The sequence below is a fragment of the Rhinatrema bivittatum genome, chromosome 17, assembly GCF_901001135.1.
Source record: "Rhinatrema bivittatum chromosome 17, aRhiBiv1.1, whole genome shotgun sequence".
Taxonomy (NCBI): domain Eukaryota; kingdom Metazoa; phylum Chordata; class Amphibia; order Gymnophiona; family Rhinatrematidae; genus Rhinatrema; species Rhinatrema bivittatum.
In genome coordinates this window covers 29,890,180-29,902,990 of record NC_042631.1, presented here as the reverse complement: position 1 = coordinate 29,902,990, position 12,811 = coordinate 29,890,180, and the positions used below count along the sequence as shown (strand labels likewise).

Genomic DNA, 12,811 nt, shown 5'->3' with positions numbered 1-12,811 from the left:
TCTAGTACCAATTTATATGTCAATAGGGCTTTTTCCCCAGGTTTTGAGAGTTCCGTCTTTCTCATTTGGAGGAGACGGGGTATTCATAATTGGGGGCACATTTGGGGTTCCACTTCCATGTGTCCTTTTTCTGATTTACAACGGGTTTATTCCCTACCTGACTCCGCCATATACCCATATTTTCAATTGACCCATTTTGCGAAGACTAATATGTTGGCGGTGCATCTTAACTCTGAGCAACCTGCCTTTGAAAAATTATGTGAGAAGGCGAATACTTGTGTGAAGGCTATGTCTCAGATCTACCAAATGCTACTACCCCAGTCACTACCTAATTATAAGTTCCAATTATTGTGGGAACAGGACCTGCAGGTGTCCTGGACCCCTCGTATTTGGAAAACTCTCTTTCAAACCATGGGTAAAGGCTACATAGCAGCCTCGCTTATTGAAAATTCTTACAAAGTACTATATAGATGGTATATGACTCCTGTACAATTACATAAGTTTACACCTCTTTACCCAGATGAGTGCTGGCGGTTATGTTCGCTTGTGGGTAGTTACTATCATATGTGGTGGGATTGTCCTAAATTGCAGAGGCTCTGGTGTGAAATATTCCACTGGATGTATGCTTTCCTGCCAGGGATGCCATTGCCCATGGCTGCGCAGGCGTTATTGGGTGCTAAAATAATAGAGCTATCTGCGGATCAAAATAGACTGGCTCAATTTGTTTTTACTGCTTGCCGTTGTGAAATCGCTCGTTTGTGGAAATCCCCCAGTATTCCCACAAAAGCAGACGTGCAACGCAGGGTGCATCACATTTTTTTATTATCAAAAATCACAGCATTTAAGCACAAAAAGGTTTCCCGTTTTGACATGATATGGCGCCCCTATTACAGGTGGCACTCGTCCATAACCCTTGACTTTCCAGGTTCGTAGTGACCTCTCTTTTTTTTTTTTTTTTCCCTTACCTTTTGTTTAAATATTTGCATCTGACCTTTGGGATGTTATACTCCCTGCTTTTTTCCTCATCTACTCACCATTGAAGCTCAGGGGGGTGGGGGGGGGGGGGGTTTGGTATCTTAAACTACTGCACAGATATTATATCAGGTTCTATACCTTTACTATGCAGCCTGCTGATTATTCTAATGTTTGACAGTTTATACTTGTCTATGTGGTTTTATTGGCTTGTGTTTTATTGTTCTGCTGCTATTATGTCTGGTATGTTAAACCTGTTCTTTCGTTTCAATAAAAAATCTTATAAATTAAAAAAAAAAGAAGTGGGGGGGGTCCATTGTTTTTTGTTTTGTTTTTCTTGTATATGTGCTAGGACCTGAAATCACAGTGTAGTTGCCAAAGCTCTTTACCTTAGGATCAGTGTCAACAATAAAGGGAAGCTGAAGAGGCTTTACCAAGAGCACAAGCAGGGCAGACCTGAGGTGTTTTTTGAAGCCCCTTACTATAGTGATTGCATCTTACCTGCATGGGGCAAAGAGAAAGAAGGAAGAAATAGGAAATATCAGCCAGGCATCTTAACTCCATTCCATCTACAGCTGCTAAGTACTTTGCATGCAATTTGCTACAATTAGCAGAATAGTGAAACTGCCTGCCAAAGCAAATAGACTCTTACCTGCATTCCCACCCCCACTGATTGCTTTCTTATTTAGACTTCAGAGATTGTAGACCCTGGTTCCAGGCCCAGATTTAGGCATAAACAACAAAAGATAACTGTGTATGGCACCCATTTATGAAGGTGCTAAATACCCGTTCTCTTGTCTTCAGCAGAAGGAGGGGCTCGCCCTCCTCTAGTCCTGCCTATAGGCCCCCAAGATTTTAAACCCAGCCCTGCTTTCTTTGCTCAGCAGCTCCTGTCTTGTGAGCTTCACAGAAATGGGACTGTCTCTTGGATGTGTTTATACAGTGCTCCATGCACCTTGCAGCACTACACAAATGTTTTTTGGGGGTTTTTTTTAGCAATAGGACTTGGAATACTCGCTTTGAAGTAGCAAGTGCTGGCAGCATCTTGTATTGAAAGCGTCGACTGAAACTCCCTCCTCGCCTCCCTAATCCCAGAACGAGCAGAGCCCAAATGTTCCTGGGTTTGTTGTAGCAGGCGTGGGAAGGGGGGAGTGTGCCGCTGCTTTTTAGCAGTGAGCAGGGCTGTCAGAAGAGATAGACGACCACCCGGGGCACCAAAACAGCCCTGGTCAGGGAGAGGTGTGCCAGTGCTCCATATTGCCACTCTAGCAGCAGAAGCCCGCCTAAGCTCTCACATTGCCATGTCATCCTCCCCTGCCCTTCCACGGCTGGCTCTGCCCCCATACGGGTCAGGGCAAGAGGCCTGACAGGTCCAGTGAAAATGAGAGAGGCCAGTTAGACGGCAAAGGGGTCCTCAGTAGCAAAAGAAAAAAAGCTTTGGACCCCTTGTGTTAGAGCATCTTTCTCAGGGCCTTAGTCAAGAAAGACTTTTACCCATTCTGTGCTTACAGAAAAATGTTTCGTGAATGGGATCCTTAGTAGCGACATCAGTACTAAACCCAGGTCCCTATGTATCCCTTCTTCTGTGGTCACAAAATGAAGAAATAATCAATCTTTGAAAAAGAAAGAGAAAAAAGTCAACAGAAAAGTTTGAGTCCCACAAAAAATTCTCCAAGTCTGTCTGCTTCCACGGTTTGGAAATGGCAACATCTTTTGCCCAAGGATTTAATTTCCTGTAACTTCAATTGGGGTGGAGAAGTGTGTGTGTGTGTGGGGGGGGGGGGGGGGGGGGGTAGGGTTTGCCAGGGGAAAAAAAGAGAGATTTTTGCCTGAAAGTGTGTTTTAAGCCTTAACCAATTAAAAGAAATCCAGCAAAAAGCCCTATAAGAGCATAAGAAATTGCCATGCTGGGTCAGACCAAGGGTCCATCAAGCCCAGCATCCTGTTTCCAACAGAGGCCAAAACCAGGCCACAAGAACCTGGCAATTACCCAAACACTAAGAAGATCCCATGCTACTGATGCAATTAATAGCAGTGGCTATTCCCTAAGTAAACTTGATTAATAGCAGTTAATGGACTTCTCCTCCAAGAACTTATCCAAACCTTTTTTGAACCCAGCTACACTAACTGCACTAACCACATCCTCTGGCAACAAATTCCAGAGCTTTATTGTGCATTGAGTGAAAAAGAATTTTCTCCAATTAGTCTTAAATGTGCTACTTGCTAACTTCATGGAATGCCCCCTAGTCTTTCTATTATTTGAAAGTGTAAATAACTGAGTCATATCTACTTGTTCAAGACCTCTCATGATCTTAAAGACCTCTATCATATCCCCCCTCAGCCATCTCTTCTCCAAGCTGAACAGCCCTAATCTCTTCAGCCTTTCCTCATAGGGGAGCTGTTCCATCCCCTTTATCATTTTGGTTGCCCTTCTCTGTACCTTCTCCATCGCAACTATATCTTTTTTGAGATGCGGCGACCAGAATTGTACACAGTATTCCAGGTGGGGTCTCACCATGGAGTGATACAGAGGCATTATGACATTTTACGTTCTATTAACCATTCCCTTCCTAATAATTCCTAACATTCTGTTTGCTTTTTTGACTGCTGCAGCACACTGAGCCGACGATTTTAAAGTATTATCCTCTATGATGCCTAGATCTTTTTCCTGGGTGGTAGCTCCTAATATGGAACCTAACATCGTGTAACTACAGCAAGGGTTATTTTTCCCTATATGCAACACCTTGCACTTTCCACATTAAATTTCATCTGCCATTTGGATGCCCAATCTTCCAGTCTTGCAAGGTCCTCCTGTAATGTATCACAGTCTGCTTGTGATTTAACTACTCTGAATAATTTTGTATCATGTGCAAATTTGATAATCTCACTCGTCGTACTCCTTTCCAGATCATTTATATATATATTGAAAAGCACCGGTCCAAGTACAGATCCCTGAGGCACTCCACTGTTTACCCTTTTCCACTGAGAAAATTGACCATTTAATCCTACTCTCTGTTTCCTGTCTTTTAACCAGTTTGTAATCCACGAAAGGACATCGCCTCCTATTCCATGATTTTTTAGTTTTCTTAGAAGCCTCTCATGAGGGACTTTATCAAACGCCTTCTGAAAATCCAAATACACTACATCTACACCTTTATCCACATGTTTATTAACCCCTTCAAAAAAAGGAAGCAGATTTGTTAGGCAAGACTTCCCTTGGGTAAATCCATGTTGACTGTGTTCCATTAAATCATGTCTTTCTATATGCTCTACGATTTTGATCTTGAGAATAGTTTCCACTATTTTTCCCGGCACTGAAGTCAGGCTCACTGGTCTCTAGTTACCCAGATCGCCCCTGGAGCCTTTTTTAAATATTGGGGTTACATTGGCCACCCTCCAGTCTTCAGGTACAATGAATGATTTTAATGATAGGTTACAAATTTTGACTAATAAATCAGAAATTTCATTTTTTAGCTCCTTCAGTACCCTAGGATGCATACCATCCGGTCCAGGTGATTTGCTACTCTTTAGTTTGTCAATCTGGCCTACTACATCTTCCAGGTTCACAGTGATTTCGTTCAGTTCGTCTGACTCATCACCCCTAAAAAGAATCTCCGGAATTGGTATCTCCCCAACATCCTCATTAGTAAACACAGAAGCAAATAATTCATTTAGTCTTTCTGCAATGGCCTTATCTTCCCTAAGAGCCCCACAGGTTTCTTGCTTTGGATATATTTTAAAAAGTTTTTATTATGAGTTTTTGCCTCTATGGCCAACTTCATTTCAAATTCTCTCTTTGCCTGTCTTATCAATGTTTTACACAACTTGACAATGCCTATGTTTTATCCTATTTTCTTCAGATGGATCCTTCTTCCAATTTTTGAAGGATGGTTTTTTTTTTGGCTAAAATAGCCTCTTTCACCTCACCTTTTAACTATGATGGTAATCGCTTTGCCTTCCTTCCACCTTTCTTAATGCATGGAATACATATGGACTGCGCCTCTAGGATAGTATTTTTAAACAATGTCCAAGCCTGTTGAACACTTTTAACCTTTGCAGCTGCACCTTTCAGTTTTTTTCTATTTTCCTCATTTTATCAAAGTTTCCCTTTTGAAAGTTTAGTGTTAGAGCTGCAGATGTACTTATTGTCCCCCTTCCAGTTATTAGTTTAAATATGATCATGTTATGATCACTGTTGCCAAGTGGCCCCACCACCGTTACCTCTCTCACCAAATCCTGTGTTCCACTAAGAATTAAATCTAAAATAGCTCCCTCTCTTGTTGGTTCCTGAACCAATTGCTCCATGAAGCAATCATTTATTACATCCAGGAACTTCATGTCTCTAGCAAGTCCTGATGTTACATATACCCAGTCAATACTGGGGTAATTGAAATCTCCCATTATTATTGCACTGCCAAATTTGTTTGCTTCCCTGATTTCTTTTAGCATTTCATCATCTGTCTGACCATTTTGTCCAGGTGGATGGTAGTATACTCCTATCACTATACTCTTACCCAACACACATGGGATTTCTACCCATATAGATTCTACTGAGCATTTAGTCTCTTGTATGATCTTTATCCTTTTGGACTCTATACCCTCCCAGACATAAAGTGCCACACCCCCACCAAGTTGATCCTCCCTATCATTGCGATATAATTTATACCCTGATATAGCACTGTCCCATTGGTTATCCTCCTTCCACCAAGTCTCTGTGAGGCCAATTATGTCAATCTCATCATTTGCTGCTACACATTCTAACTCTCCCATCTTACATCTTAGACTTCTGGCATTGGCATACAGACATTTCAAAGTGTGTTTTTTGTTTGTTTTAACAACCTGCTTTTCAGTTGTTTGGGATAATTCGGAAATCATTAGCTTTGGTGATTTTTTACATATAGGCATATGGACTGTTTGCTTTTAATGGAACCTTTCTGTTGGGTTTCCCTAACTCTCTTGTTTCATTAGTATCCTTCAAGAATACATTTCTCCGAACCATGCACTGCTGAGTGACTGTCTGCTTTCCCCCTTGTTCTAGTTTAAAAACTGCTCTATCTCCTTTTTGAAAGTTAGTGCCAGCAGCCTGGAGCCCATCCTTTCGGAAAAGTCTCCCCTTTCCCCAAAGGTTTCCCCAGTTCCTTACAAAGCTGAATCCCTCTTCCCTGCACCATCGTCTCATCCACACATTGAAACTTTTGGTTGCCCCTCTCTGTACCTTCTCCATTGCAGCTATGTTTTTTTGAGATGCTGTGACCAGAGGATTTATGTGGGGAAGTTTTATGTGCGCCTTCCCAAAAGTTCTGATTCCTGGAGCCATCCTGGCCTTTAAAATGCTGGGACTGTATGGAATAATTATCAGTGTTAACCAGTTAACACTGGTTAACTGGTTAACACTGAGTGAAAAACCAGAGGAACTGCAGAAAACTTGTTTTTTTGGGTTGGGCTTTTTTTTTAAGTCTTCAGACTGTTGGTCCACCGTGCTTTAAAGTTTTTCCATATCGATCGATAGTTTGTGTTTTTGGCTGGAAACGGTCAAACCGGTGGTCTGGGCTGCTAGTACAAAGCGTTCCCTCTCTGCCTGACTTCCTGCATTTCCCTGGCCCAGAAGTGAGGGAGGCCGAACAGAATCAAGCCCAGGTGGGGGACTTTTTTTTCATAATTATTATTATTTTTTTTTTAAACATAGCCAGCCAAGCCAAATCTCAGCTATTCAATGGTCTCTGATTTCTCTAGCAGTTGTAAATCTGTGTTTATAGGTGCTTGGCCCGCTCGCACGGCAGGCCGCGCTTTCCCGCGCGATTTCCTGTCTGTGAGAAATGCCAAACGCATTGCAGCAATTCCAGAACCTGCCACCACTCGTCAGCGGGGGGGAGGGGGGTTCCAGCCCGTTGTGCCTTCTCGCGCTGCCTCAGCTCAGTGGAGTTTCGAGATTATTTTAATTCCAGCCCTGCTGCTGCTGCTGCTGCTTCAGGGAGCCCGGGTTTCACAGAGCGGCCGTTACTGGCTGGAACGGTGCGCGCATGTGTGGAGTGAAAGCAGCGCGGGAAGCTGGGGCAGGAATGAAAAGTCATTTCAGCCGAAGCCGCTTCCCTTGAGAGAGAAACCCGAGCTCCTTTTAGGTAGCGATACTTTTTTTTTTTTTTTTTTTGTCAGCCTGTCCTACAGATTATTCAAAGACCATAACACCCCTGGGCTTTTTTTTTTTTTTTTTTGCACCCTTATAAGTCTCTTCTTCAGCTGGGACCTTGAAAGGAAGGGAGACTGGACTTGTTGCAAAATATTAATGGTTGGGGGGTTTTTTTTTTTGGATCGTGAATGGCAACATAATTGTGTAATAAAATTATGTGCAGCCCCCTCTTTTAGGTGAATCTGTCAAGGCAGGGCCTCAGTCTGTATACAGTTATACTGAACCCTGGCCTACATTCTCTCAATATTCTTAAATAAAGATCACTCTCCCAGGCTTTTCACTACTAAAAACTCCCAGATATCACCTGGTGGATATATACCCTCTATCAAATGTTATTGCCATATTTTATACTTGTTGCACAAAATAAAATTTGTTATAGCAAAATCATTTTTGTGAGGATGGGTGGTGGTTTCATGTTATACTAATCTGGCACCGTCCATGTTGCCGCGTAGCACTTCTATTTTCTAATCATTAACTCACCTCCTCCAGCCTCTCTTTTTACTTCAAAAAAACATTTTATTGAAAAATATGGCAATGAAATTTGCTAAATACTATTAAAATATTTTTTATACTGAGTTTTTTATATAGTTATTTTACTTGTGCACAATAGCCTCCTGATTCTTATCCACCGTCAGGAAGAAAGTTTTTTTTACTTAGCTTAATTTACTGTTCTTCTTATCTGCAACTTCCTTTGCTTGAAACAATGATTTTCTAAACGTCTAAAGGTGTCAAATGGCCAAAAAATCGACTTGTACACGTTTCGGCAACCTGCCTTCCTCAGGAATTATTTCTTTGAACCATTATAACAACTTCGTTTCAAGCAAATTCACTGTTGATACTCATCCAGTGCCTTAAAGCCTCCTCTCCGTGTCCAACAGACCCATAGTCTGTGGGTGCTGTCTCGGTAAACTCTCTATGCCAGCATAAACAGGCTGGATACACAGGTGATGTTCCCAAAATAAGTTTACTATTCAGCTTGTTCAATGGAAGTTAATTGGCACCAAGCACATTCGCTCCTTGTCACATCCATAATCGCAGCAATAAATCAAGTCTGAAATGATCTGCGTCTTTGATCCCTTAAATCTTTTCCTGGTGTCCCCTGTCTTCCCTTGGATTGGGGGAGTGTAGGCTGCCTGGATTGCACTGAAAGGGGGTTCTCCTATCCTTTAAAGTGGGGAGGGGGGGTGAGAAAATGAGGAGGGGGAGCTTGAACAATTGTGAAGGGGGCACACTGGCAGCCCAGTCAAGGAAGAAAAAAATGGCTTAAGCTCTCCAGTCTCGGTGTCGTGAAAGCAGTGCAAGCTGAAGAGGAAGGGACCCGCCAGAACACCATGGTTTAGCCAATGCATTGGGGTGGGCCAGGGAGAGGGAGCTGCTTCTGTTGTTGCAGGCCCGGGAGAGCGGCTCATTCTGTGGCGGAACTGGATCGTGGAGCAGCCACCGCGGTGTCGCACAGTCGAGGAAGGCTTTGCCATACTCGGCCCAGGAGGAGTTCCGGCTACTTGGCTGTTCCCCTGCCCAGGAAGAGAGGTCACGGCTGTTGCCCGCTGGGGGAAAAGAAGTGATGAGGTAGGGGAGGGGGGAAATGTGGTGGGGATGGGAGAATAAAGGTAAAAAGTGTTAAAAAAAAGAAAGAAGCAAAGCAAAACACGAAGAAACAAAAAAAGATGAGCAAACTAATAAAAATACAAAAATATCTGGAAAAAGTGAAAGTAAAAAAAAAAGTTGGGCAGGGTTGAATGGAGTTTTTTCTCATCTAACTTCTTGAGATATTTTCCAGCCCTTTATTGTGGTGTGAGTCTGTGTATTTGAATGGAAGGGGGCTGTTGCTCAAAATGTTTGCCCACCCCTGCCTTAAAGATCTACCTTTCTAAATACCTGCTTTACCCTTCTCCAAAAGAATAGGAAATATTCACCTGGCTAAAACCAGAGTAGGGTCTCAGTTTCTTTCTCGCTCCTTCCAGCTCTGGATTCCAGTTTCTATCCAGTCCTTTACTTCATGGTTCTCTTAGAGGGCACCAGAGATCTTTGGGTGTGAAGGATCCGAAAATACTGCCCGAAAGGGAAAATCCTTCTCTTCCTCCTCCTCTACTCGTCTCTCTCAGGCTGGAAGAGTGGGGGAAGAAACATCCTCCCAGCCCCCTCCCTGGGGAACACCTCTCATCAGTCCGGGCAGATTTACAGGCAGGCATGACATGCGCATAGCTTTCCCCACATATCTGGCCTGCAATTTTGTAAAAGGCCATTTATGTGTGAAAAGCGCAGTTTTACCCACAGAAGTCCTTCTGAAAATGACCCTCCCTATGTTTAATGGAAGCCACATACAGTAACAAGGGGTACAAAGTATAAGCTACTTGATCAAGTTACCAGCTCTGTCTGTTCGAAGGAAATCCTCTAATTATTTTCCTTAAAAATTACTTTTTTTTTTTAAACAGGCTTCCTCCCATGTTTCCTTCAGTTCATTTCACTAGGGTCTTAGAGGGCTTGGATAGCTTGGAGGAATGTTTGCTGCATTACGGAACCTTTCACCTCTAGGCCACAAGTTCAAATCCTGCCTCGTGGGACGTGGGACGTGAGATGGGTGTACTTGGCCTGTTCCAGGAGCCATAGCAGAAGGGTTTGCCTTGTGGCTCCTGTCAGATTCTGTGAGGGAATTCTGCTGCTCACCTCTTATGACATGGACAGGGAGAGGGGAATTAAGTCATCTCCCCTTGCCACTCACCAGCTCTCCCATTTAGGAGCACTCAAATTGATATGATATTGATTGACATGACATTGATAGGGATTTAACATGGCTGAGACATACCTAATGTTGATATCATGACCGTGTCAATATTGATGAAGACATCCCCATTGTAATGGGTTTCTCTCTCTCACGGGTAGTCATTTTTCGTCAGAATCAAGCCCTACGTGTTTATTAACATGGAATGTCACGCATTTATTGGAAAAGATGTTTCATAGCCATTTTTGTAGAAATAAAGCCAAAAAAATACCTAAGGTGATATCTTTTTCTTTTTTTTTTTTTTTTAGACTAACCACAACAAATTGAGTATTTGTAGCTGTTTTATAATTTATGGCCAGTCACAGCATTTAAGTGCTAACCGAAGCAAACCCTGAAGGAATGTAATAAACAGCAATTGCAAATGGGAGTGTGATCAGCAAACAGGGCATTACTGCGGGACTAGGAGATGACCGCTGCCTCAGTAACCCAAGATTTCCTTGGAAGAAAAGGGATATACAGGCATTACAGTCCTGTTTTTAGCTTGTTTCTCTAATGTGACAGCTTTACAACAATATTTATGGCGTCTGCTTCAGGCACTTCCTGTTTTTTTAAATGCCCAACAATGCATGAAGTACCAGGAAATACACGGTCTGAAAGCCATTTCTGCTTAAGTATTCTGGTGCAGCATTGGGGGTGGGCGTGACATCAGTTGGTGGTGTGCACGGGCCTAAATCTCCCTACGTTTGGTAAGGTGGGGGATGGTGCAAATAATCGCCATTGCATTGTCGTCCCGATGTGGTTGCACCGAAACTATCTGTGGTTTATTTAGCAAGGCATTTATATAGCATTTTGCAATAAATTATATACAGGTATGACCATTCCTTACTCCAAAGAGCTGCAAATCGGATGAAGTGCAACCTTTGTCCAGGAAAGCCCGTACCTCATTGATTGGTCTTTAAGGAGGCACCAGCCCCCCGTGGTGTTTTTTGCAGACTCTGTGGGTACCTGTGGCAGATAAAGTAATTTGCTAAGAGGAATGCCAGTGGGAGAAGCAGGACTTGATCCCTGGTTTCCCAAGTTCCCAGCCCAAACCACCAGACTGCACATTCTGCTTGGCAGTGTCCCACAAGACTTCTTTGCACCATTTCTATCTGGGACACTGTAACGCTACCTTGGATTAGCATCCGAGCATTGCGCCAATTAGGGGGGATTGTTTATCTAAAACCGGGAAGTCATTTTTCTTGGGGAAAGGTCGAGCATGTGTTTGCAAACCCTACAGGCCTGATTTTAAAAAGCATTTACTCGAGTAAAACAGGGTTTTACTCGAGTAAATACACTTTACTTGAGTAAGTGGGCTTTTGAAAATTGCTATAATATATGCCATTGAATTGTCCATAGGATTTACTTGTGTAAGTGCACTTTACTCCAGTAAATGGCTTTTGAAAATTGCTACAATAGTAGTTACATTTACATGTGTAACTCCTTTTGAAAATTACCCCCTAAGGAGGGTAATTTTAAAAGTAATTGCCATGGGAAAAACATTGCTTTCCCCCTAGAAATGGGCTTTTAGTAAACCTCTTCTCCCCACCCCCATGTGTAGGTAAATTTAGACACATGGTGCCACTGCATGCATGTTTTTACCTGCGGTGAACGGAGGCGTTCCCGGGGGAGAAGTTTGCATTTACACTCATACTTTTGAATTTTCAAAAGCATGCATGTATTCCCCCCCCCCCCCCCTCAGGAAAACGACCCTCACAGTTTAGCAAGTATAAATGTGTGCGGGTAGTTTTCAAAATGAATGTAAGGCATAATCTGAAAATTAGCAGAAGGTCCATGGATAAAAGATACCCACAGATTCTGTGCCAATGCAGGCAGGTACTCTCTACCCCCCTGAGAATTTACTGTCTGCATTTGGGTAGGTTGCGTCTTATTCACAGCAAGCGCTAAAGGTGGACGTGGAAGCGGAGATCTCCGTGCCAACCAGTGAGCTTCGCTGCTAGTCGGATAAATATATAGTCAGTGAATAGCTAGCGAGCATTAATGCTGCATTTTCCATGCAACTGCCACATTACTAGAACGTAGCCAGAAGAATAACTGCAGTAATTGCCATTGATGAGTATCGAAGGGATGAAGCCTTAGAAGGTGGAATGCAGGGACAATTTTGAGGGGAAATTGTCAAGGCCGTCTGCACTAGGACAAGGACCTTGCATTCTTTTTACCCCTGGTCTTCACTTCGAGTTTCAAAGTGGAAAGTACGTGAGAACTGCCCTCTCCCTGTCCCCGATCTCAACACACCGCTGGGAATGCCTCCTCTTAATGTGACTAAACTCATGCATATCATGGGTAGCACGCTGTTTATCCGGGCGGATTGCTTAGAAATGTGAGCTCCCAAAAACGGTGGTGCTCGCGACGAGTAGCCTAAAACAGATCCTTCCCTCCTGGTTACTCTGCCCGCATGTGCATGATACCCCACCATCCCATAAAATGTCATGCACGTCGCATTGTGTGAAAAGAATGGCCTTCCCCTAGATTGTAGACTCCCAGGAGAAGCAGATGTTTCTTGGCAAGATAACAATCAACACAGAAACATGGGTAGCTCAGAGCTGTCGCACCACTAATGAAAATATTTTGTTACAATTGTGTTTGTGTCGAAACAGGCTGAGTCAGTTTCCTATACATCAGGAGATCTGTTTAACATGACTTAGCCAAGGACAAGAAGAATTAGTGATCTGGATTTTTATGATGATATGAGGCAAGATAACTGTTGGGGCTGTTCTTCAGAAAACTGGCGAGAGTCAGTCAATAAAGAGTAGAATCAGTGTAAATGTGAAACATGTGAGTAATTTAAGTGGGAGAACTTATGCTATAGTAAGGACTCAGCAGAACTCTGCTCTAACTTTGGCAACCAACAAAAATGTTGGTGTTCGTGT

The 12,811-nt window shown here is 43.0% G+C and overlaps 1 protein-coding gene across 10 annotated transcripts in view; it reads left to right on the top strand.

Annotated features, from left to right (window-relative positions):
* Nucleotides 1–12,811, top strand: part of KCNQ1 (potassium voltage-gated channel subfamily Q member 1) — a 640,238-nt gene that overhangs the window by 549,064 nt on the left and 78,363 nt on the right. The window lies entirely within an intron of this gene.